At 37.6% G+C, this 3,283-nt stretch overlaps 1 pseudogene; it reads left to right on the forward strand.

Annotated features, from left to right (window-relative positions):
* Positions 1–1,573: 1,573 nt before the first annotated feature.
* On the forward strand, positions 1,574–2,998 carry LOC149228016 (uncharacterized; annotated as a pseudogene).
* The last annotated feature ends 285 nt before the right edge of the window (positions 2,999–3,283 follow it).

The following is a 3,283-nucleotide window of genomic DNA, read 5'->3' on the forward strand; positions in this document are numbered from 1 at the left end:
TTTTTTTTAATTATATTTCTATAACTATATATTATATAGAGTTTTTAGAAATTATTCAAAAATAAAATAAAATTAAAAAAATATTAACAAAATACTTTATAGTGTCCATCAAAATTAGATAGCACATCTTTATGTTGTTATCCGATGACAAATCAATGCTCTTCGGTTTCTTTCTTGGAAATATTAATGCCAATCACCACAACCATCATGTTTGCCTAGTCAACCACTATATAGTTAGCGATTTTGTTTCCACGCGAAAAGATAGAAGTCAGAACAGAAGTTCAGAGCTGACTATTCAGCAACACATCACAGAAGTTAAGGCATTTAATGAATTTTATTAAATAGATATGGGCAAACATTCATTGAGCCATTGTTCTCACACTTCACAACACTTGCAAGTTCAGAAAATCATTTACTATGTAAAATCATCCATGTTGCGTATTAAATATTTTTTTTTCTGTCATGTAATTAATGTAAAATTTATATGTTAAAATAAAAATGCAAGTAAAAGTCATTTTAAGCATGTTGGGCAAGTTAGAGAAGGAGAGAGAGTCTTAGAGAGCTAGAGAAACTCTATGAAGTAGTGATGAGAAAATCATGAAAGAAATTTTGGTGGCCATGTGCAAACTAGTTTTACGGGATTTTACAGAAATTTACTCAGCAACCCACTGAAGCTTAAATCACAATGAGTTTTTTTGTGTGAGTTTTTTGTGTTTTACTTGGAGCAGCCTCCTATTTTCCTATGTTTTATATTATAATAAAAAATATATTATATTGCGATATAGTCTTAACCGTTTACAAATAAATTTCCGCAACCCTCTTTTGTTTTACTCTGTTTTACCTGCGTGCGTTTAATTAAGTCGCTGTGGTTGGGATATCCTAGCCGCAACCGGTTTCTGAGTTCCTCTGCCCCGTAAATTTATTTTTCAAACATTACTGTCACCAGAGAATTAAATGCCATATCAATATACTATACTATAGCTCGATGCATAAACGCTGTCTTCTTCTTATAATATAACGTTATCGTTTGCATGGAATCGTGTATATATTTATGTTGCGATCTGATTACACGTAAATGCTCCTCGGTTTTCGATATTAAAATTAAATGACATATTTGTTTACACATCACTAATGCTCTCGCCCGCCATTATTTTTGATATCGCTGCACCTTTGTGTTCCATCAAAATTGAATGGCATATCCTTAGCTTACCAGTGTGATTTTATTATGTTAGCGTCAACTTTGATTACACGTCATTACGCCCACAAAATTAAATGCATCGAGCCAAAATTTTATTTACTTTAATAGATTATGTAAATCTTTCTGGCGAAATCTTTTTAAATCTTATCATCACTCATGCCGCCCATCATTAAAATCAATCTTGTGTTCGAAACATTTATTTATGGTGAAAGGAGGGGAAGTCAGGGGATCTCTGATGTATCCCTTTCGGCGAGAAGAGCTTCGAGTTTCATTCAGATTTTCAACTGCGTTCAAGCAATAGGTTGTGTTCTAATATTATACCAGGGCTCGATTTAATCCAGGCTTCTGATATAATTTCCAGTTGTTGGAGAGAAAATGAAGCCTTCGAATTCAGGCAACAAGGGGTCCCGATCATGGTGCGAGGTTCTACGGCAAAGAGGAAATGAAGTATAAATCAAAGTCTCAAGGGGTAATCTCGGCCCTTCTCTGACGCGTTACAATCTACAGAAAGCTCATGAATTATATGAAGAAGCTCTCCGTGTGAGTCGAACATCGGACGACGGAGCTTCTTGTTATAAAAACCTCGGCGCCTTAAATTGTGTGTGGGCAAAGAGCGAATGGGCAATCTATCAACAGGAATTAACTGCACAAAAAGGCAAAGGAGGAGCGGCTGCTGCAAAATTCCAGATGGCGAAATGCGTAGAGTTTTATTTCAAGGCTTTACATTATGGAAGCCTGGCAATGAAACAAGGGCAATGGATAACTCAGATTGAAGACACGCTTTCTAAGATTGTTGAGTGGTCCTCTGATCAGCTTCATACTCACCTCTCCAATTTCGAACCAGTCATGAGAGTTCTCTGCGAGACTGTGGCATGTTCTGAAGCGGAGTGGCCGGGAAGGAGAAGAATGGCTGTGCTGCTGTATAAAATCCATGCAGACTTCATATTGGGGCGGGGAATCCAATACATGAGTGCAGAATTATCGGGAGGCAGCTCTGAGCGAGAAGGATACAAGAAATGTCTGAACGCAACACGGGACTGTTATGGGCCTCTTGAACGGGCTGAAAGCATTTTGCATGCAGGGCCTTCCATGGGCTACCAGGAACTCGTGAATCAAGTAAGAGATTTAAAGAAGGAAGTTCTCAACTATCAAACACTGTGTGAAGCAATCCAGTCGAGGATACAAGGAGAAGAACTATTAGAGAAGGCTATGCATGGAGATATGGAAATAATTTGGGAGGCGATTGACTATTTCAAGCATTCTCTTCGTGTTACAGAAGAAAAGCAGTTGGAGAACGAGGCTATCGCATTGAGTAGAATAGGGAAATCTTATTCCTGCGTTCTGAAAATGGAGAAGCAAGCCCATAGCTACCACTTGCAGAGCATCAGGATTGCTCTCACCATAATGTCTGGACGGATAGCGAGTGCTGACTGGTATATATTTTCTTCTCAAGCTGTGAGAAAACACCAAGAAGAGATCGTTGAGCAGGAAAAGAGAGAAAATGAGGAAAAACGCAAAGCCAGTGCGGAGAGGATGAAAGAAAAAATAAGTGCAGTGCAAGCGGAGAAGAATAAAAGTGCAGAGGCGTTCTTAAAATATATCTATGAGAATTGCCCTCATCCAGATGTGACCAAGCAGGTTTTGCCTCCCTTGGAAAGTCCAGAAAATGTGAAGGCTGCTCTCAAAAAAGCAATACTAGTGTACCATCCCGATACTAATCGACAGCAAAGTGACGACTGGCAAGTTTTGTGCGAGGAGATTACCAAGATTTTGAATAACAAATATGTAATTTACAAGTGATTCCGAGAGTATCTCAATAGTTTTGCAGATAGTGAGAAACAGAGTGGTTTTGGATTGAGTATCTCACATTTTCTGTTCGCAGCGAAGAGAAGGCGCACAGTTTCATATGATGGGCTCTGCTAATATATCATTTTTGATAACTAAATTGTGATGTATAGGCGAATATATAGCTTTTGATAACTATATTGTGATGTATCTTATCACAGAAACAATTATATTGTATATGTTTTTGCTAATAATATATAGTTCGATAACTTTATTAATTTGTCTCACCAAATTCTAAGC

Source organism: Pinus tabuliformis, chromosome J (genome assembly GCF_031772625.1).
Source record: "Pinus tabuliformis cultivar Carrire ecotype Pingquan chromosome J, CPIR1, whole genome shotgun sequence".
NCBI classification, from domain to species: Eukaryota; Viridiplantae; Streptophyta; class Pinopsida; order Pinales; family Pinaceae; genus Pinus; species Pinus tabuliformis.